At 35.6% G+C, this 24,042-nt stretch overlaps 1 pseudogene; it reads left to right on the top strand.

The window, feature by feature from the left end:
* The first annotated feature begins 350 nt into the window (after positions 1-350).
* On the top strand, positions 351-1,862 carry LOC101591163 (annotated as a pseudogene).
* Positions 1,863-24,042: the final 22,180 nt, after the last annotated feature.

The following is a 24,042-nucleotide window of genomic DNA, read 5'->3' as shown; positions in this document are numbered from 1 at the left end:
CTGTGTCATCCAGATTTTGGTATCTCTGGATTACTGTTCGTTTGCAGCCTTTTAATTTGTGTCTCTACCTCTGTGGCCACATTGACTTCTCTTCTTTGTATTTTCTCCTCTTCTGTCTGTCTCAAATATTGCTTTCTATCTTACACAGACAACATCCCCATTAGATTTAAAACTAACAAGATAATTTGGCACAAATTATATCTCTAAAGATATCCAATTTAATTACATCTTTCCCAGGTAGTGACATTCATTTTTTTTTATCATATAAGATAATACTCTGAGGGTCTAAGTATTGGAATACAGACTGCTTTTGATATCAAAATTGGACAAAAGCATTATTAAAAAGCACAATGACAGATCAACATGCTCCAGGAAATCAACAGAAAACTCTGAAAAACAACTTAGTATTTGAAGATAATGTTATAAAAAATGTATTATGGCTTAAAAGTCAAGTAAAATTTAAATCAAGGAGGCATGTTTTGTGGAATATGTTAAAGTCCCATATGAACAGAATAAAAAAAAGGAACTTTACTATCTTAATTCTAGAAAAAGTACTTGACAAAATTCAGCATGTATCCCTGATGACACCTGATATACTACTACACACAAAAAAATTTTCCTTAACCCACCAAAAAGCATGTACAAAAATTATACATTTTCCTGCCTGCCTGGCACGTACAAGATCCTGAGTTCAATCTCCAGTGTCCCTCCCAAAAAAATGAAAACAAACAAACAAAACAACAGCTATATACATATATATATATATATATATATGATTTCCCTTATATGCCAGGTCATCCATTTTTGTCATTATTGCATTGGAGTTTACAATAAATTCAATGAAGCAAACGAAAAATTTCAGGTAAACCAGAATGGAATTAGAAAAGTAAAGTTCCCTATTTACTTACTATCCTATCCATTTATTAATATGTATAATAGAATCTATACAAAATCTACTATAAAATGATATTGGGAAAAGAAAATAACTATATAAAAATTTGGTATACACTAGCAGCAAGCAATCAAAATTAAAAGCTTAAAATAATAAATGTAAATAATATCAGAACATTTGGCATATTTAGAAAAATATGATGTGACACATGAAAAATTCCTGCATACTGACAGCTGAAAACATTGCTTTCTGACTTCTGGCAGCAGCGCCTACAGTGGCCAGGGAAAAAAACGGGTCAAAGTCAGAGTGTTGTCCATGGTCCTGGAGGTGGTAAGAAGGATGAAAAGGATAAGAAAAAGAGATGTGAATCTGTGTACCAACCAGAGTGGGGGAAAAAGAAGAAGAAAACAAAAAGGCCGGATGCTGCCAGCAATGGGCCCAAACTTGTATGGGAATTACTAGGAGTTGCTGAAGAACGTGCATCATCTGTCATGTTTATTGATGAAATCAATGACATTGGGCCCAAAAGGTATGATTCAATCTCTGGATGTGAGAGAGAAATTCAGCGAGCAGTGTTGGAACTGTTGAACCAGTTGGACAGATTTGACTCACAGGGAGACATGAAAGTTATCATGGCCACAAACTGAATAGAAACTTTGGACCCAGCGCTGATCAGACCAGGGTGCATTGAAAGGAAGATCGAATTCCCCCGCCTGATGAAAAGACCAAGAAGTGCATCTTTCAGATTCACACCAGCAGGATGACGCTGGCCAATGATGTAACCCTCGACGACCTGATCATGGCAAAGGACGATCTCTCTGGTGCTGATCTCAAGGCAATCTGTACAGAAGCTGGTCTGATGGCGTTGACAGAATGTACAATGAAAGTAACAAGTGAAGACTTCAAGAAATCTAAAGAAAATGTTCTTTATAAGAAACAGAAAGGAACCCCTGATGGGCTGTATTTCTAGTGAACAACAGCTGCCTTCTGGCAAGTGGTTGGACTTTCTCAGTCTCTGGGAAGGATGAGATTTGGGAGGGAACCTTGAGGGACAGTTGATTTTTGTCAGTAACATGGCAGACATATCTTTTCCAGTATGATGTAAGGTGCCTACTGGATGGCCTTTGTCTGGGTCACTGTGCTGCTTGTTCTCTGCTTCCCAGTAAAATGTGCTCTTTCACACACACACACACCAAAAAAAATGCTTGCTAATTTAAGAAAAAAGTATAAATACCAAATAAACTATTGAGTCACAAATTTTGATATTGTTTAAAAAACACAAATTTATATATGGATTCAGCAAATTCCCAATAAATTACTAGCATTTTTTTTTCCAAATTGGGATAAGCTGATTCCACAATTTACCTGGAAAGATCAAAGATTTAAAGTATTCAAAACAATGGTAACATAGAAGAAGGATGTTTGAGCTCTAACTGCACCTAATTTCAAGACATTCACGATGTGGTAATTGTGTTAAAATAGACAAATAGATCAATTGAACTGAGTAGAAACTTCAGTCATGTACAAGCATGTATAACTGATTTTTTTAAAAAATATTTATAAATTTATTGGTGATGGACAGTTTTATCGGATACTGCAATAAGTAAATATCCAAATTAAGTAAATGCTTTTCATTTTTCAGGATATTTAAATAGCTGACTTTCTAGTCAAAAAGGATAATTGTTATACAAATCTTTGCTTGAAGTCCTTGTCTTCTTTCCTATTTTGTTAAACTAAGTAGAACACAAAGAAATGAACTGAAATGTTTGCCCAAAATGCTACCTCTTTACCTGTTTTCTTATATCTTTCAGTCTTGTCACTTTTCTGAAAAACTTAATTATCACCAAATTGTGCTCTCCCAAACTGGCCACTAAGATGTGGTCATAAAGGGCCTGAGAGGTGACATAGTTGAAAATGGGATCTTCTTCCTCATCAGTTCTTTTCCTGGCACCACCCCACTGGCTTCTGCACACTGAGTTATGGTGTTTAAAATTCCCTATGCAGGTAGTGGTGAGAAAAGGGAATGTGAAATCAGCCTAGAATTTTAGGAAATAAATGCAAAGTATCAGATGGAGATGAACATTTAAACCAGGTGTGCTTTGCAGCAGCTCTCTTGCTAGGTGTGGGACTCAAACAGGTGAAACTCTTACTGGGAAAGGGAAGAATAGCAGTGTGGTTTATTTTCATGAGGACTCACCTGCTCCTCATGTGATACCTGTCAAGTCAACTCCACAATGTACTGTTCCCAAATTTAGCACATCTCAGCCGTAGGGGGGGAAGAAACCCACTGTTGTCATCTTAGCCTAAGGTTACAAATCATCTTAACTCGAAACACAAGGGGAAAGAATCATTGACAGGCACGCATTTCAGAGCCCAGCTTTTTTACGCTACCTTAACGGATCCCAGCCACAGATGGGATAGCTGGCAAAGAGCTTGAGGGAGCCGTGCCAGCCTCTCTTTCATCGTGTCTGCACTCATCTCTTCCTCTGCATTTCTTGGACATTTCTCTCTCAATTCTTTCTTTAGACATTTTTCACTCCATTGGTACAACTCAATCTTGAGTAATTGATAATTTCTGGAGGAATAAGAACAATGTCATTTCCTTGGCACACTGATACAAGTTTCATATCCTAGAACATCCTCTTCCCATTTAAGGTGAAGAGATCTTTGCCTTGGCTATACATAGGCAGCTAGGAAAGCCAAGCGAATTTATATTATGAAAACTGTTTTTATCCCATATAATCAAGTACAGGGAAACTTGGAATCCATGCTCATTATGTAAATTGCTTCTGAGTGTTTCTTCAGAGCTTGTGAGCAAGCTATCTTTTCTCATAAAAAGGAATTTCTATGATTTATTCTTTGTTTTCTTCTAGCATTACTTACAGAGATGCATAGAAGATAACCACACCCATGTTTTATTTTTCTTTCTCATAAGCAGAACCTTTGACTTTTTGGTAGAAGGGAATAAGACTTTGCAATGTAAAGGGAAAGTAAGGTAAGGCTGCAGAAAACCAGTCAAACATGCGTGAAGTGAATGTAGCAAATGCCAAACCTCCACTTTATTCACAGAGAAGCTTCCTGTAGAAGATAGGTGCGTGGTCTGAAATGCCAGCTTGCCAGCTGAAGGCTTTTGCATTGGATCTATGAGAAATAGGCAACCATAAAAGCACTATACATTGGAGAGTGACGTGATAAATTTGGAGGTTGATGAAGATGAATCTGGAAACTGTGCCAGTGGAGAACAAGGAATGGGTTACTGTGTTTCCATAATCCACACAATAAACTCCTAGCTTTGCTTATTAGTGAAAATTCTTTAGTATCTTGTTAGGTGCCAACTGGAAGGCTGCAATTATACTGCCCTTCTTGACCAACATCTGTAGGATCATTCTCTGGCAACATGCATCCCCATGCAGAATTAGGCTAAGAAAAATACAAGCAGCTGTGTGCATATATGTATTCATATTGTATTACACTCAATCTGAAGTTGAACATTTTATAGTGTATAAAATGTATATTAAGTTACATTTCAATGACAAATGGCACCTAAGTTGTCAAATGATTTAATACAGGATGCCTTCATTAATTCAGCTCTGCAAATCTGTGCTCACAGCACATTGAAGTTCCTGATGCACTTCTGACAGCATTATGTATTTAATGCCACTTTCACAGGTGTCGATATTCCTCCTCCAAAAAGGAGCTCCTCAGAAATGCTGCAAAAATGCTCTATGTTATCTCTTTTGGTGCACATTCTCATCAAATAATGTCTCTTTTTTGTTACTCATCTTCCTTGTATTTCTCTTCTTCAACCCTGCAAGTTTGTTGAAGACCGACAACTTTCTCAGCATGAGTTCTGTGTGCATTTTGGGGAGGTGTGCCTTAAGAGATTGCTTTCAAACACTGACTTAAATAGTAGCACCAAAACTAAATCCCGTCCCCTGAATTTCATTCCCATTAGGCAGCAAAACTGATTAAAATATCCGGTTAAAGAAGTCACTGTAGAGCTTTTGAAAGTGACTCAAGCCAATATAATTGTTTGTACATATCGAGTTCTCTTTGGAGACAAGAGGAGCCCTGAGGTATATGGGGCTCCAGTTAGCTTGTCTCCTAATCTTACCATCAACATTAGACAGAGAGATGAGCCAAATTTTAGCAGTATAAACAGTATTTGCTAAAAGGAGTAAGCAGGTTAATTTTTAAATCATGGAATCTTTCACTCCATTTCACCAGTAAACTTGTAATCCCTACAATTTCACTTCTACAGTCTGAGCACTACTGTACCTAAAAGTTCTCTCAAGAGATATATGACCTCCTTCCAGTGTGGTAGGATGCATTACGTCATCGCTTGGTTTGGATGTGTCATCTCTAACATGAACATGAATGATCTCCTTGGATTCATATGTTCTGTGCTTACAAACAGAATGCAAGTCCACAATTTGTCAGACCGTACAATTTCAATTGCTTTTCATTACATCAAGAAACAGTTGTGGGGCCGGCCAAATACCTCAGCAGATTCAAGTGCCTGCTTAGGCAGATGCAACAGCTGGCGTTTGATCCCCAGTGTGCTGTGCCAGCCCTGCCCCGGGCATACTGAGATGACCATTGAGGTTGGGCATGGTGGCCTGCGCCTGTGATCCCAGCTCTTGGGCGGGTGAACACAGGAGGATCACTAGGAGTCCAATCTATGTAGTGAGACCCTGTAGACCCTGTATAAAATACAAAAAAGAAAAAAAGAAAAAGAAAAGAAAGAAAGAAAGAAAAAGAAAGAAGAAAATAAAGAAAAGAAACAGTTGTTTTGTTGCTTTTCTGATTACCAAATAACTAATTTCACATACAATCTAATTCTGCCATTGACTAGTTTAACTGAATAAAGAGATGTTGCTCCAGGTACCTGGTAAATACTCTTTGTTGATTACGAAATTTTTCACATAATACTGGCTACCACTCAGGCAATGAGGAGTCTTAGTAGAGGAACTGCTCCTGGAGGAAAAGCTTAAGCCACTGAGCACATCTGTAGCACAACAGTGCTCATGCCAGAATGTTTAAATTGCAAATAGCATAAAGTACCTAGTGTAGAGTATTTCAAAAGTATTAGACTAAAAGTAAATATTACTGGTATCTATTGTTGAAGTTTTATAAATAATATGAAAACATTTTTAAAAGAAAGGAAATGAAAAGGTGTTTGTGCTAGTCAAGAATTCCTTTTCTTGATTTCCTGCTTGATTTATTTATTTATTTACTGCTACTTGGAATTCAACTCAGGACCTTGCACTTCCCAGGCAGAAGCTTGTGCTACTGAGCTGTGTCCCAGCCACATACTGCTTTGCTTATTCATAGGTAATACAAGCTCCAGTTCTGCTGTATACCTGGAGACATTGCATCATTCATTGCCCTTTGTAACACTGCATATTGATATGATCATTTACATTTTACAGTGAAATGTTAAGTATAGATGAGGGATGTAATAGTGCCTCAAATAAGATAAATATGGTAGATGTTCTGTGGCTAAGGTGATGAAAATTTTACTATCTCATTTTCTGTGATGCTTTATCAGAGTTTGACTGATATTAGGCCACTTGAAGCTCTAGGATCTGACTTCAGGATGACTGAAACAACTCTTTTAGATTTTTTTATTTTATTTTTTGTGGAACTGGGGATTGAACTCAAGCCCTTGCACTTGCCAGGGAAGTGCTAATTCCACTGAGCCATCTCCCCAGCCCTTCCTTTTTTTTAAGATGTTTTCTTAGTGCTAGATTTATACCTTTTATGCTTGACTGCAAACCGCAGTTCAAATTCAAGAGACATAGATGCTCTCTAATGAGAAATGTGGCTTGGAGTTAAACTTTTCTGTTTAATTCCTTTCTTAAAAGAAAATTTCTCTTATGAGGCATCTCAGCCATAAGATGTAGACATCTACTGAACATACCTGACAAATTTGTCAAGTATAGGTAGGATCTGTGAGTCCACCTAACATTTTCCTGGCAATAAATATTTCATGCTTATATAAATCACTTTAACAATGTGTTGGAATATGGAGATGCATAATGATAGTTGTATAAAAGGATTCATTCTTTAAACTGTTCCACAGAAAATATAAAGTCAAGATTTCCATGGAAAACCCCTTTCCCTGGTTGGAAGACTGATAACTATTAAATGTGTTTGCCCAAAATGTATCTCACCTCCTTAAATTAAAAATACTTCTAACAAGTTTCTCCTTAATGTGAGAGTTTTCTGTTTTCTGAAGGGCCTTTAATCCTAGATGATGATACATCTTATGCCTGGTGTCTTTCATGCTTTAAGGTATAAAAAAACAACATGTTCAAAGGAGGTGAAGCTGGAGAAGCCCCTGCACATTTGATTGATCCTAGAGTTTATTCCATTTACCTTCTCTTTGGTCATCTTCTATGTTTTATGAAGTTAGAGACCTTAAGTCCTCCTACTGAGTTTACTTTTCCCTGGATTACTACCTAAGGACTGAACTCCCTGGTGTCAAGTCAGCTATCTCACCATTTAATCAGAGAATATTGCTTTGTTAGCCATAAATAGATAAATTTTTGGTTCAGGACTGGAAAGAATTTGTTTATGTAATGCTAACGAACTAAAGGCTTGAACTAAACCAAGAGACAGAAAACTGTGAAAAGTATTTTACAAATTTTATTCTATTATATGCAGTGACCATACTATATAATCCTTTTGTACTGCGTTCAATACTGTCTGAAGTTCAGACACCTCATGTTTCTGAGGAAACCTGGCAATTGTTTCTTGTGCTTCATGGCAAAGAGCCATGTGGAACACACAATCTTCGGCCATGGTACTGTCTCACCAAATAGCTGGTAGGTTGTGACATGTTTCCTAACTCTTCGGGACAAAGAGTGGAGCGCTTATGATAAAAATAATCATCTACACTCTTCTCCTGTTATGCTTCACTTGTGCCAAGTCCCATCAGACATTCTCTCCCTTTTATTTTATCATCAAAGCAGAAATTGTACTCTCAAACAGCTTAGGAACCTAATGTTTGAAATAGCAAATAAGCTCGGTTTGTGAAGGAAGGAGTTTTAAGCAGGAGATCTATCTATAGTACTCACCCTTCTACAAAACACTGCAGATAATTTTGGGGAAAGAAATAGCAACTTAATAGTAAAAGTAGTTACCATTAATTAAACTCTATTTTTTAAGGTTTAAAAAGCACTCACATGGCAGTATCTATAAATTTCCAACTCTAGTAGAGCTTTTACCAATAAACTCTTGTAATAGTAAAACCTGTGTCTCCCTTTAATTAAATTCATGTCATTTTCTACCTGATAATTGATCTTCCCTTTCATCACCAAACATACAGATGTGTCATATTATTCAGTTATGTTTTCACAGATTTATACTTTCTACCATTTCTTGAGTACACCACACTAAATTTCAATGCTCTCTCATTCTTCCCACTGTGGTCAAATGTCAAATTTCATGTCTCTCACTTAGGTTAGGCATTTACACATTAAGGCTCATTGAATTTTTACTGGTAGGCTTCCCTCCATAATAGAGGTGTCCGTCATCATTTCATATAGCATCTTAGCCAAGGACAGAAAACACTTACAGGCTCTATTTTAATGGAAACACTTAAGTTCATAACTGAATCATTCAAAAGGTAAATATAGGCCAAAGTATAATAAAGCACTGCTAGTTGGTTATATAACTTTTTGTGTGTGTGTGAAACCGGGATTGAATTCAGGCCCTTTCTCTTGCCAGGGAAGTGCATACTCAACTGAGCCATCTCCCCATCCCCTGCATTTTTTTTTTTTTTGGTTGTATATCTTTCAACTGTGTCCCTCACTCAAGGCATCTACACATCTCAGTGTAGATGATGATCCTTTTACTCAGGAATTTCAGTGACCTCTATGCCCTCCCCAGGGACTTCAGTGCTCAGGGCAGAATCCTACTAAAAAGAGGAAAGTTTTGCTAAGCACATTTTGTACAGCAGTACCTCGGTTCATAGATGTAATTCTTTTCACAATTCTGATCATAAACCAAATTAGACAAGAAGAAAGTTAAATTTCTCTAGTAGGTTAGCATTGAACCGAACCATTGAATTTGATGTGATTTTCATGCAATTCAGTTTGTGAACAGGACTGGGAAAAAATTAAGTTCATGAACTGAAATAGAACTATGTACCATAATATTATAGTCAAGTAACAAGATGAATCGCCACTGGCCAATTTTGTCTAGCTTGGCAATAGTTACAAAATAAGTTGAAGAATTCTTGTTACATGTGGAAAGAAATAGCCATATATATTTGTAGAATTTATGATTGCTCTGACACCAAGAATGTATTTTTCCATAAAACTTCCATGGACAGGGCTGGGGAGATAGCTCAGTAGAGTAAGTGCTTGCCTGGCAAGAGCAGGGTCCTGAGTTCAATCCCCAGTACCATACACACAAAAAAAAACTTCCATGGACATAAGCTAATCTTTTATTTAAAGCCATAAAAGTCCTTCTTAGAATCTCTTTTCCAGCAGAGTTCAAGCTCAAATTTGTATCATATTGTTTTTAATGATGGCTGATTCTTCATAAATATCACAAAGCACACATTCCACTTGAAGAGGACTTTAACCCCCAGTGACTGGTGCCTTGGATGCGTAGCTACTAGAAAATATTCCTTACTAATGCTTACCCCCATCTTGGTCAAGAACTCTCACTTATTTCAGAGACTTAAAAGAATATGTGCTTGCTCTGTGGTAATTTTACCTTATAGTCTCACCTTGTAATTTGGGAAGTGAAAAGTCACATCTCATATAGTTTCCTACCAATGACAATGATTTTATCAGAGCATATGCTATAATCTTTCCAATTGTCAGCCATGCCCTTCTCCACTTACTGTTAAGTATCACCTGCTTCACCAATTACTAACATTATCTAAAACAACCAAATTCAGAAAAATGAAAAGGTAGGGCATCCAAACAAATTTGTATTTCAGATAGGCATACAATATTTAAGACACATTTAAACTACAAAATGTTACTCTTGTGAAATCCAAATATAACTGAATGTTTTATATTTTAACTGGCAACACACTTTCTATCACATCCCTGACTAAATTTCATTTTCTTACTTTCTAAACTGTCACATCTTATAAGTTATTTTACATATGGAACACTAAGAGTGTAAATAGCTAAGGGAATGTTTTTAAACTACAAAAAAGTCATATTACTATTGTCATTAAAATTATTTCATCTTATTCAATTATTTTTATACATGATGCATGTATAATGTATTTCAAATGGATTATTTAAATATTTTAATATTAATGATAGACATCTTTTAAGAAATCTAAGATTTTATGTTGTTCTTAAACAAGCTTTTTAACTGTGCTTTAGGATCTGTAGTCATGAGAGCAGTTTCTCTTAGCATTGGTGGATTGCCTAATAAACAGTCATGGGGAAACGGGGCAAGAGAGGTTGACTTTAGTCTGTAAAATATTTAGGCATAAGGAGAAACAGGAATGGTATGGTCCTGGGATGGGAATTTTGGCAGACAGAGGGAGTCCACATTTTTTTCTCACTCAGATCTCTGGAGCTGTCATTACCAGAATCATCTCTAGAAGAATAGCTAAAATAGCTGAATTCCTTCCCATTTACCCAACCCTAAGATGATTGAACTTGGGACATTTTCCACAATGCCAATGCATAAAATCCATTTTATATAGAAGAAAAACTTAAAATATATTTTCATACAAAAGTTTACATTTGGGGAACACAGACTGAAAATAATGGAAAATATTCTTCGGGTATTGTCTTTAATTAGTATATACCTAAGTGAAGTTGGCAGATTAAAAAAAAAAGTAACTCAAGACTTCAGAGAAAAAAGATGTCAGAGAAATTGTATTATTGCTAGATGTATTCTTTGTAGTTCATTATGTTCTTAGCAGACAGAGTTTCCTTCTGAATTACTCAGATGTCTGTTTGAAAGAAGGAGTTTTAGCATGTTGGTGGTCAAATAGACTAATGAAGACTTTGCAACACATGGATATTCTAGGACATGCTAATAATCAACAGTTTTCATTATCAGTGATGCCAGTCAAACTCCCCCTAACCAGAGACTGGAGGATATCAAAGACAGCTTGTCTGTAACACGGTGGCTGCAGCAACCTGTTCTCTGGAGGAAGTAGAATTCCTTACCCTTCCTGCATGTCAGGCTCAGACTCATTCATTCCCTTTGTAAACAACTAGTATTTCTCTACATTGTAGTAAAGGCTGCTACCAGAATCAGAGTTTTCCTCTCAGGAAGGACTGTCTGTAGCAATACTTAAAAATTCCCATAGAAAAACTTTGATAGGCACGTTTTCCAATGAACTGTGACAAGCAGAAAGTTCTCAAATGTTGGGTGCCCAATACTCTACCTGACAATGGCAGTTGAGCACAATTAGAAAAGGGGGACAGAATTCTTTGGGAAGAAATCACATAAGGGGAATCAGGGAAAGGATCCAGAATGGTATTTTTGCTCACAGGAAGTTGGAAAACTACTGGACAAGCAAAGCGATGAGTGTTTACTGCAAGAAAATGATAAATATTAAATATAAGACAAAAATAAATCTCAACTATAGAAAATGCTCAATTTTAACAAAATGTGTTACTAGAAAGTTGGGCAAGGCCTTCCTGAAAAAGGCTTAAGCCATTTAAACTGAAGCTTAGAGAAAACAAAAGATAAAGGATTATTTGTGCAAAGGGAATAATATACAAGAAAGCCTTAGGGTAGAAAGTGTTTAGCACTTTAAAAAAATGACAACAAAAAGGTCACTGTAGCTTGGGAATGATGAAAACACGTAGTACCTCAATTTGACAGTCTGAAGGCTTTGGACTAATCATAGCAATGAGAGGCTGAGCTAAAGATTTTGTATATTTTTCTTCCAGTGAAATTGGCATGGGATAATAATGTTACAGGATACAGGGGATGTTTTCACAATGTATTTCACATGAAAGTTCAAGGAGGATAGACAGGTAAAAGTAGAAGAGAAAAATGAAAAGAAACAAATGAAAGCAGGAAAAAGTAGGAGATCCAGACTGAATTAGCTGAATACTCCCTTTGATGGTCTGTGAGATCAAACTTTATTTTTCTTCCTATAAAATAAAAATCATCATATGGTGTATCTATATTCAGTTTCCTAATATGTAGCTACCTGTTCCAAAGTCAAGAAAGCAAATTTAACGTACTGTTGAGTCATACTAGATTAATATTCTGTATAGAAAGGGGGAAAAAAGTGAAACAACAATGGTGGGTTTGGAAAGATACTTTTCATAATATGTATACAAAAATAATCATGTAGTAGTAATACATTCAGGATGTCTTATATTGTGAAACTGAGGATAATGATGCACAGAGTAATAACTATTGCCAAGTTCTTACTTGGTTTGAAAATCTGTTTTATTTTTCATAAAATAAAAATAAAAAGACGAAAAAAAGAAATGCTTATGAAAGCATATATGTTGTCTGGTTTAGGGCTTCCAATAAAATATCATTAGAGAAGTTGAATCAAGGATGTGAAACAAATAAGTGAACAAATGCTGGAAATACTTCACTATTGCTTTTGTTAACCTTTTGTGAATGTAACTGCCTTGAGATGCGTTAAGGACATACTTATAGAGAAATGCAGCAAAAAAAAAAAATATTTCTTCTGTATGTGGTAAATACACACCTGCTATGGTACTGATTCCACACATGAGTTTTAAGATAAAGTGGGAGTGAAAATTCCATTAAAAATTACCATTTATTTTCCCTATATATTGACCAATTTGACATAACCTTTTTTCTGATTTGTTAACTTTACAGTTAATTTATTCATGCTAAATATATCAAATTAATAGGTCAATTTTATCAATGCAACAAGCTTATTTATGGGGTAGTAATTTGTACACTGCAAAATACTACCCATTAATTAAATTAACAAATGTGTAATCAAGTGCAATTTAATTTAATGATGATCATCTGTAATTGAACAGTTAACATGAAAAAATCTAAACGTAAAAACCTGCTAAGTTTTAGACTGTGTGCTACTGAGTTGCCTGATAAAGTTAAGTCATCTTCTTTCATCCTTCCAAAGACATGAGTTATTAACTTGCCTGGTATACCCACACTTCATATGACACTTACATAAAGACATAGGAAAAGATCACATTCATATTTCCATCACCATAATTTGTTGCTATCATCACAGGTTTTCATAAGCACCATCACAGTTTCCTGACAAAAATATCCCACTATTATGGGGAGTGTAGAATCACTTTATTTCAACCAAACACCTAGAAGACTGAATGTGAGACCCACTAGAATCATAGCTGCGCTTCCCTCCCTCAAAGGGAAGATTCAGATCTTTGGCTCAAGTATTCAGTTGAGAAGAAAAGTTCATGGTGAGACAGAAACAAATAGAAATATTCCAGTTCAATAAACAACTTTGACTCAATAGATGATAAATGGAGGAAGGACACAGGAGGAGAAGGAAGATGAGAGAGGAGAGGGACAGGGAAATTTAGGAATTATTAATGGAATTTCAGCAACTGGCAAGTCCACAACTCATGATGCAACCAAGCAAAAAGCAGATTTGAGAAAGATCTGATATCAGGTCTATTTGTTTATTTATTTACTTATTTGTTTTCTGTATGTTAGGAACAGGTCTACAGGGTGTTCATTGTCTCACTACTAGATCAAACTCATAGTGATTCTCCTGTTTACAGCCTCCCAAGTGCTAGGATTATAAGCATGCACCACTACAACCAGTCTCAGTCTCCATCTTAGCAGTTCTCAGGGGTGGGGCCAGCATGGCAGGCCTGAGGATGGAACCTCTGGCCCCTGTGCCTGCTTGCAGGTGCTTTAATCCACTGAGCTATTTGGCTTGCCCTGATATCAGTTTTGAATCCAAATTCCTTCTTTGGTAATATTTTCAGTTCTTTGTTACTAAAGCCTTTCAGTTCACTGACACACACGCTCTTATTATCAAGGATGTCTTATACTATTTAAAGTCTACAAATTAAATATTAATCTAGCCTAACAATTGTGCCACAGCAATGTCTAGTCTGGTCTTTGAGGAAATAACTGACTTCATAGCATAGTGTAGTTGACACATAAAATACAGTGTGACAGAGGGCCTGACCTTGAGCGCACAAAAACCTAATACTTCAGTATTCATGGCCCAGTTGGTGTCCTGGTATTTCATACATCAGATCAATTGTCTTTGTTTTAAGAAACAAAGAAAGATGGGCTAAAAGAAACTGAGATCTTTCCCTCCACCTAGGAAGAAGTACCCATTTGTGCATTATGCTGTGCTTATTTGTTTGTTTTGTTTGATATGGAATTAATGACAGGCCCTCCAAATATATTTTATACAGAAAGAACAATGAAATAAGGAAGAATGATTCTTTTTTGTTGTTGTTGGTACCAGGATCAAAGTCAGAGCCTTGCACTTGCACTTGCCAAGCAGTTACTTATGCCCCTGAGCTATCTCCCTGGCCCACGAGAATGATTCTTATGTAGGCATTACAGTATGAAAATATACAAATAATTTTATAGTAAGTGTATCTTAAATAAATAATATTCCTCTTTTCATGGGAAGGAAAACATTATGGCTTGTATCTATACAGATGTCCCCTACCGCCCCATGTTTTCATGAGTGGGGCTTTTGGGAGTGACTAGTACTGGTTTTCTGAATCTAGTACTGAATCATGCATGTGCGAGACTGGATTTGCCCACTGATTGAGTTAGCATAGTTCTGGGTGGAGATGATGGACTAAGGGAAGAAAGAGGACCTGCCCCACCTGTGAGTGGCCTGGACTGAATAAAAGGGAAAGCAGAAGGAAGGCTATCCATACCACAAACTATTCCATCTTTGCTACACACCTTTGCCCTGTGTCCCTGCTTTGGAACCAGCTGAATGAGGACAGAAACCTCTATGAACTGTGATCTTTAAGAAGCCTTTACTACTCTAACTTGTGGCTCTCAGGCATTTTGTCTCATCAGTGATAAACTGACTAATACAGAGAGTTAATATTTAAAATGAAACTTGTTGAAAGGAGCCAAGACGGAACTAGGTTACTCATTCTGGAAACCAGCTAAAATGACAACAGTGTGATAAATCTTTTGTAAGTTGTATTTTTATAAGTTTACTCTTGCTAAAATTGCTGACTATTTTCCAGTAAGGTGTAGAGTAAATTGGCAACCTTTCAATCTTTTGCAGAGTCAAATAATAAAAGAATATATTAGAATGAAGCATGATTGAAATTTATGCTCAGCATCAGAGATGTAGTAGCCTTATTTTAAATGAGGAAAGTTTAGGAATAGTAAGTGTATTTTTTTTTGGCTTGGAAAAAAATACCTTAAGGCTCATTCTATTGAGTTAGTATACTTTTCTCAAGAGGTCTGAAATTTTATAGCAATGTCAAATGGAATCAACAACCTATAATATGTCTAAAACTGGGAAAATTTTAACTTCATAGAAATTGTCAAAAATGGGAGAAAACAGATTCATTTTTAGCATACTCAATAGTTAGTTTGAAAGTCTAGAATATGCAGAGCTGCAACATATAAGATGAAATTTTGTCCCTAAAGGTAACTATGAACAGCCTTAGGTTGAGAACATATTTGATACAATAAGACATTGTTTATCAAGCCATCCAATTATACACTGGTTCTGCTAAGATGTAATAGTTCTGATAATTAAACATCTTTTCTTAATAATTTTATTCAGAAACAAATAGCAATGAGACAGTTTCAAAACCGATTAGTAGAACAGTTTCAATAATTAATACATTGAATATTGTTGCCTTCTTAGTCATTATTCATAGTACAAGATGCAGACATGATATCCTGTCCACAAACACTATTAGAACAAGTCACTCTACTCATTGAATTAAGAGAAAATAGCTGTATATCTATCCTTTTTTGAATATACAAATACAAAATGATCCTTCATTTGTATCCTCTTTTTTTGTTTAGTTTTGTCAGAGAAGGGTATTTGATTGTCATTTAAATATTGTAGGTGCATGAATTTAGGAAAATATTCCAATATAGTCCAGTGGTTCATAATAGTAGCAGGTTTTCCACAGAATTGACAAAATCAGAAAATTGTTGACTTGAGCCTTGTACAGCTCATCATATTAATATGGCTTTACTTTTAATACTTCATTTTTATACTTTTCTGCTAGATGGTTAAGATCAAGATAAAGCAAGACCTATGGCCATGTTTCATGGAAAATGAGGTATGGGGCTAAAATAAATGTTTCTATTTTCAAAATGTTTAGAAATAGTAGACAATCATGAAGCTATAGGAATATGTTTCTAAATCCCAAATATAACTAAAAACTGGCATTAATTACATCTCTCCTTTGCTCAAGGGTGACATCCTCCCTTATTGTCAAAGGCAATAAGTTCAGCCAATATATTACAGATATATTTCCCTTTAATCATGTTAATATAATTTCTGAAATAAACACAATAACAACAACCGTGGAAGGGCTTTGTGTACTGTTAGTTCCTGCTTGTTATTTCACAAACACTAAGTTCATGTGTACAATAAAAGTCAAATTTGGGGCTGAGGAAATGGCCCAGTGGAATAAGAGCTTCCCTGGCAAATGCAAGGGCCTGCATTCAATCCCTGGTTCCATCAAAAAAAAAAAAAAATCCAATTTATTCCCTATTTCAAGTTGTAAAATTAGAGACACTCCAGATATATGAGATATGATTGAAAATCACAAAAAAATTAATTTTTAAAAGTAAAGCACACATTACCACTAATCCTCCTCCAGTGATGCTCCCTTGCTTCAAACACATAATCCTTTGTTCCTGCTACACTGTGAAACAAATCTGGAGGTCCCTTTTGAGAGCTGTCATGTCTTCCTCAATGTGCTGAATCTATTCTTTTGCCTCTAGGAAACGCCAGTGGCTGGGTGGTACCAGACCTGGCAGATAAGGAAGGTGAACATGTGTGGCAATATCCTCTCAGCCTGCTTGTGGTGTCACGAGGCACTGAGTATCAACATTCTCTGTGTTTCTGTTCACAACTCTTAGATGCTCATGAAGAAGAACTTTCATAACTACTTCAGGAAGCAGCAAAAATGGTGTAATGAATGCGTTCAAAGTCAGGGGGAATATTTTGAAGGGAGTAAATGGCAATATGCCTTTCTGACAAATTTTTAAGTGCCCATCATATCATTTGAGTTTTTCTACACCAGTATCTGTTTCCCATAGTGTTTTCTCAAGTCTGAAGGAAGACACTTGTCTTAGTTACTTTTCCCCCATTGCTGGGACAAAATAGCCGATGCCCAAAATTAAGGAAGGAAAGGCTTATTTGGCTCACAGTTTGTGGAGGTTTCAGTCCATACTCGGCTGGCTTCAAGGCAGAGTGGCACATGGAAGATGGTAGCAGTTCATGGAGGTGGCAAATAGCAAAACAGCAAGGGTAAAAGGGACGAATAAGGCAACAACAACAACAAAGAGCAAGTCTGTTTCCCTTATGTTGTATTTAGATTATCCTCCCTAGTCAGGATGAAGCACCCACACCCAGAATCTCAGCACTGGATCATGAATTAATCACAACCTGTAGAACTACACACCATGAATGACTACGTGAGGCTCTGGGGGATCAATGAGACACAATTTATAACAGCACTGCTCCATTCTCATTGAAATATTTCCTATATCCACTGTCTTATTACTATTATTGAGTACAAATGGACATAATCACACATGTATGAATGAAAACACACACACACACACACACACACACACACACACTTCTCTTTTACTATAAAAAAGTTCATTTCTACTTTTGTCATTATTTCTTTTCCCTATTTTCTTATTTGATATTTTGTCCTCTACTTTGTTATTTTTAATGATGTCCTCAATCTAAATCGTTTTTCTACTTACACTTCACATCCAGGAATTCATCAATTACACTTTGAGGTTTTCCTATCTGTAATATTGTTTTTGCTTATGGTTTCTACTCCAGGTTAAGATCTGATTCCCTATATCAAATTTATCCATGTTCTAATTTTTGAGGATACCAGTTTTCTCCTTGTCTTTAGTTCCAAGAACTGATTTTCAGCATATTTACCTCTTTACCTGTTAGAATGAAATGGCAGTTTCTAAATTACTTGCATGCCAGTCCAGAAACTACAAGTGCTGCTTTCTAGTTTTACAGAGAAAAAGAAAAGATCCTTATCAGCTGAAGTATGTTAGGCTTATGTTTTTATATGTTATAGTCATTTGTACATATTTGTTCAGATTTATTCTGTATAGCCAGTGATTTTGAGGTGGTTTAAAATTCTTACAATGGCATATTCTTCTGCTTGCGTATCAAAGTCTAGGATTTTCTGGGTTGTACATATGGCAAGGACAATTATTCTGTTTGCTCTCTTCTTTTCTCTTATCTTGCAAAGCCCTAAAATTCTCCTTTAAATCTTTCCCTTGCTGCCTAGTTGACAAAAGTTGCTTCTCTCATTTTTGATCTCATCTTTAGCAGAAGTTTTTGATGGCCACCGTGTCAAGAGACACATACTTCTAAAGCCTTTCTCTGTCATCCACAATTGGATTTGTCCATATACATATTTTCAGTTTAGACTTTAATTCTTATTGTTTCTGTTTCAACTTTGGCCTCATTATGGTTTCCCTCCACATCCTGCATTTTCTTAGACCATTCTTATTAGAGGTCAATATATTATGTAATGATAAGAGAATAAAGATCATTTCCTGGGGTATGTTTTCTTATTTTTGTTTTCGCTTTTCTTTTTTGGTCCTTCATTTTAAAATCAAGCTATACTGGATCATCATGTATACTTAGCATGTTATATTGCTTGCTTGCTTCTTTCTTTCTTTCTTTCTTTCTTTCTTTCTTTCTTTCTTTCTTTCTTTCTTTCTTTCTTTCTTGGTGTTCTGTATTATTCTGTAGAAAATATGGGAGAACACAGCCACTAACACCACTCCTTTCACTTCTGGGCCACGTTTTGCATGTACTTTCTATAAGAAACTCCCACTGGAACTCACTGCAGGAAGCAGCCTTTAGAAATCATTGGCATATGTTCTCCATCTATGGTTAACCTCATTCTTAAGTCTTCATAGGGTACCAACAATCTAACTAGGTCCTAGATACGTGTCTTAAAATTCTTCTTATTAGAAATGTCTTTACTTTTGCCTTTAAAATGATTTACTCCCTCAAAGCAAGATATGCTAAGATTTTCAGAACGTGACCTCCTATCTTCAATATGCTCAAAGTCCTACCACAAATAGTCCCAAGATCATGTTCAATTAATATCTATTTGTATAAAGCAAGTACTTTCATTAACAAAGATTGTAACTCATTGTGGAAATTCAAATCTGGGAGAGGCCTGAGACGTATCTTTTAAGAATAGAAATTAAGAACCAAGACAAGTAAAACAACTTTTTTAATTTGTTGTACGTACTCACTGAATCCTTACCAGAAGCCAGGTCTTCTACTTCTCAGTCCAATGCCCTGTGTGTTTTGTTCTAATGCCTAGTTTGCAAGACAAAGTACTGCACGAGTATTCCAAATAGCACAATCATTAATAGGTTCAGGATATGTCTCTAACTTCACCAGAAAACACATATTGCATGTACTTCCCATGAGTGACTTTATTTCCCAACAGAGATTCTGAATAACAGATAATACAGTTATTTATGTACTAAGGTGGGTTCAAACCAATCAAAAGCATTAATATTGATCCTTAAACCAACCATAAAATAGATTATTTCTAGCAAGTTGAATGTTAAGTTTTTTTTAATCAACCTACATTTCCTCTTTGTAGATACAGATCTTCTGTGACATATGGGCCTGATCAGAACCAATAAACCTCCTGTTTGCTTAAAACTCTTTTGACTAGGACATAAAATATATTTCTCATAATCATATCCATTGATAAATTATACAGTGAAACCTAATATCACTATCCATGTGCAAATTGTACTCATAGAGTTGGCATTTTGATGAATTCGTAAGGGGGCCTTTTCCTCTGCCACATAGAGTACAAGTATATAAGAATGCAAGATAAAAACAAGTAAAGATGGACATTGACCCATTATTCTAGCTATGTAATATATGGGCCTTTGCTAGTGTAGTCTTCACATAAGGAATGAAACTTAACATATTATTTTACTAGAGATACTTACTTATTATCACTATAACCTAGGGCAGTTACCCACATTGGCAGAAGGTGCTGTGTGCTAGAGGAAAAAGGAACAAGCACCAGTCTTTATGAACCAGATTTCATGTAAATGATATTTCCTTAGAGCATCAGCATTCAATGTTGCACACATGCACTTGCAAGTTTTCATGAAAAGTCAAATGAGAAATGTGCCACTAAACCTGGTGTGAATTAAACATGATTCCTCTATCAGGCTTTGGTGCTGAAACAATAGAAGTGTGGAAAAATACCCAGGATGGAATAACTGCCTTGAATAAAATCTCCAACCCTAGCTTTTCAGGGAATCTCCACACTGATTTATACAGTGGTTGTACCAGCTTGCAATCCCACCAAGAGTGAAGAACAGTTCCTTTTTCTCCACAGCGTTTGTTGTTTGCTCACTTTTTGATGTCAGCCATTCTTTCTTGGGTGAGATGGACTCTCAGTGTTGTTTTCATTTGCATTTCTTGAATGACCAATTACGTTAACATTGTTTCACATATTTACTTGCCATTTGTATTTCTTCCTGAGAAGTGTATATTCATCTCAGATGCCCATTTTTGGATTGGGTCCTTGAATTTGAGAGGCCTGCTTTTTTAAAAATTATTTTATGCTGTAACTGGAAAGCCTTTGTCTGAGGGACAACAAGCTATAATATTTTTGCAGTTTGTGGGTTTTATTTTTACACTGTTGGAGATTTGCTTTGAAGTGCAGAAACTTTTCAAAAACATGAGATCCTAGTTGTTGATTCATTAAAGTATTACCTGGGCAGTTTGGTTTTTGTTCATGAACTCTCTACCAACTACTATGTCTTTAAGATTTATACCTACATTTTTCTCCAGAAGATTTAATGTTTCTGTTTTAATATTTAAATTTTTGATCCATGTTAACTGCATCTTTAGCAGGTGATATCCATGAGTTTAGTTTTAGCCTTTGCCATGTGGAAAGCCACTTTTCCATCACCATTTATTAAAGAGGCTATCTTTCTTCCAATGAGCCTGTTTGGCTTCTTTGTCAAAATAAGGTGGATAAGTATGTTTGCAGTTGTGTCTGCGTCTTCTAATCTGATCCCCTGAGCCTTAGGTCTGTCTCTATGCCAGTACCTTGATGATTTTATCATAGTAGCTTTATAGTATTCCAAAATAACAAATAGCCTCATATAATATTGACGTATGTGCACCCATTTTTATAGCAGCATGATTTATTACAGCTAAATCCTGGAAACAACCCAGATGCCAATCCACTAAAGGATGGATAAAGAAGAGGTGGTATTTTCACATAATGGAATATCATTCAGCTCTAAAACAGGATAGATTTGAGTCTTTTGTTGGTAAATCAATGCAACTAGAGAACATACTATTAAGTGAAATAAATCAGACTGCCTTGTGAAAAAGATAGTATTTTCATTTGCATTTCTTGAATGACCAATTATGTTGAACATTTTTTCACATATTTATTTGCCATTTGTATATCTTCCTGAGAAGTGTATATTCATCTCAGACGCCCATTTTTGGATCGGATCTTTGAATTTGGGAGGTCTGATTTTTTAAAAATTGTTTTATGTTGTAACTTAAAAGAAAAAATGTGTGAGAACTTAAAAGAAAAGAATGGAATCTGAAGGATACAATACATACTGGTAAAAGGGAATGAAATTATTCAAAAGGAGTTACTGAGTTGAGGAGAAGGACAGGAGAGGGAATGGGTGAAAGAGATTTATCTATGTGCATAAGCAGGATGGTTTGGACAACTGTACTGTACATTTCTGCTGGTCTATGGAAAGAAGGAGTTAATGCTTTAATGTGTTTCACCTCCTTTTTACAATTGTTTGTACTTTTTCTCTTCTTAATTTCTTATGCATTTCTTCCTTTTCTCTTTCTTCTTCCAATTTTACATGCACATATCTGATACTATGATTAACTGGTTGGAAGACAACACTAAAATTTATATTACCTTATTAAGTGAGAATCTGTATCACTTGTAATTTCTTGTTTTAATTTTAGTTTGTACTCTCTTTAAAAAACAAAAATAAAAGAAACAATGGAAGTCATTAGCATTCACCACTGAGTCATTTCTACAGTGAAGTTTCTCATTGTAAGCTCCTTCACAACTGTTGACCTCTAGACCCAAAGTACTTAAATTACTTAGCTAACAGAGGTGGGATACAGTGAACCAGCAGCATCCTTTGACTGTCCACCAAGTTCACATTTTATCATAGATTGAAAACCAATTTGTCAAATATTTCAACTGCTAGAGAGAATTCTTTATTAGCTCTTGGATAGGTTTGCCTTTCAATTGGATGATTTGAATAGCTTTTGTGGTAGGAGAGATGCTGCCCTCAGATAATGATTTTGCATTTTACCTCATCTTTAATGCTTTGGACCTCAAGGGATGTCACTGTGCCTTTGATGAAGGTCGAAGCATTTTATAACCTTAATAAAAGCTCATAGCCCCAGGAAGAGCAAGTGGGAGCAAATGTGGGGGACTGAATAAAAATATAACTAAATTGCTGCTTTAGACTATATCAGCTTCAGGATTTCAAATCCAAATCACTGTTAGAGAGTATAATGGTACCCCAAACTTTGGTGCTGTCACAAAATATATGCACATAGAAATTGCCATTATTCAAAGAAAAGTAAGACAAATTGCCATTTATTCCTATGAGGCATTTCTTTTTGAGACATTTTATTTTTAATTGTCAAGTATTATAAATAGATACAATACAGAATGAAGTTAATAAGGATGCAATAGATATGAATTGAAAACAATAACCATGCTGATTCCTAATTATTATAATTTTGTTCCTATATAGTTAAGCTGCTATACTTTGATGTTTGAAATGAATACAAGATAATAAGTAGAAAATTATTATGAGAACTACATAATCATCTACATTTCCCAAGGGATAAGTTACTCTATCCCAAACATTGCTAGTAAATTACAGCTTTCAATGGATTATTTAAGGGTACTCCCTGGGGAAATCATCCTAACATAAATTCAGTGAACTTTCTTTTTCCAGCTTTCTTTGGATTCTAGTGCCTTCATTCAGGAATAGTTCACATCATCAGAAAGAATTATATTCCCAGGAACTGAGAAAAAATAAATGTTTCCATACTAAGCACTAGGATCAAATAATATTTTACCTTCTTTACCCTTCACCAAAGCCTTTAGAGAAAAGCATCATTATGCTTGTTCACAGACTGTGGATCAGAAAAGTTACATAATTTTGCAAGGTCATACTCCTGATGAGCAGCAGAGCTGAGTTCTGTTGAGCTCTTTCTTTCTTTCCAATACATCAAACCTTACTGTTTATTGCAGCAATAATGAGGATAAGGCCAGAAATGCAGATTGACCTAGACTAGGACAGTTGATGGAATGCTTGCAATGATCCTTGACTAGGAAGTCAATTGACCAGAGGATTCCTTTTCAAACTAAATACTTAGAGAACCAAAATGGGAATTCAGACTGGGGGGAAAAAGATGATGGTTCAATTTAGCAGCATGGAGCAAAAACCTGAAGATTCAGGCTTACAAAGCGGCAACTCCTAGAGGGCCATTAGACAGCAAATAAAATATCACAGAAAGTACAGTATAGATTCAATTCTTCAACTTTATTTGTTCATAATATCAGTTCAAGCTATATAAGGGAAAGATGTAGATCTTTCAGTTTATCCAAAGTATCAAAGACAAATATTTACTAACAAGTAAATTCTTCATAAATGTGTAACAAATTAATATGTTCAAAATTGAAGGTAGGCAGAAGGACAAAACTTAAAGTTTAACATCAAACATCTTCCCTAAGCCTGAAGCACTTTCTCTGGGGTAGTATCTCAAATTTTCATATTTTAAGAACAATAATGATAAATTAATAAGAACAATAAGAATAGTAATTAAATATTATCTTTAACTCTTTATAAAGTTCTACCATGTTCTACATGCACTATTAGAATAGAAACTCTCCTTCAGCCGGCCACACTTGTACTCAAAAGCA

This window comes from Octodon degus, unplaced genomic scaffold, assembly GCF_000260255.1.
Source record: "Octodon degus isolate 3935 unplaced genomic scaffold, OctDeg1.0 scaffold00003, whole genome shotgun sequence".
Taxonomy (NCBI): Eukaryota; Metazoa; Chordata; class Mammalia; order Rodentia; family Octodontidae; genus Octodon; species Octodon degus.
Note: the sequence above shows the minus strand (reverse complement) of the source record. Positions and strands in the feature narration are given on the sequence as shown.